Source organism: Alligator sinensis, unplaced genomic scaffold (assembly GCF_000455745.1).
Source record: "Alligator sinensis unplaced genomic scaffold, ASM45574v1 scaffold432_1, whole genome shotgun sequence".
In the NCBI taxonomy this organism is placed as follows: Eukaryota; Metazoa; Chordata; order Crocodylia; family Alligatoridae; genus Alligator; species Alligator sinensis.
This window is the reverse complement of record NW_005841998.1, coordinates 2920451-2920755: the sequence shown is the minus strand read 5'-3', so window position 1 is coordinate 2920755 and position 305 is coordinate 2920451.

Genomic DNA, 305 nt, shown 5'->3' with positions numbered 1-305 from the left:
ATCTTGCTGGGATCCTATGAACCCAGCTGACTTCCTGCCCTTTGGGCAGGGGGCTGGACTCGATGATCTTCCGAGGTCCCTTCCAGCCCTAATGTCTATGAAATCTATGAAATCAAAGCTTCGGAGCTGCCTCAGAGATCTGGCCATAGGGTATAATGGGGAATAAATTAAATATCTATAACTTTGTTGAGCAGGGATGGTGGCCCCTGCTCAGCAGCTAGGAGCGAAGGGCCATAGAACCCCCCTGCACCGATCTCCTTGACAGCTAGCAGGCTTCGTTGCCACAGCAGGGGCTACCCACCCCG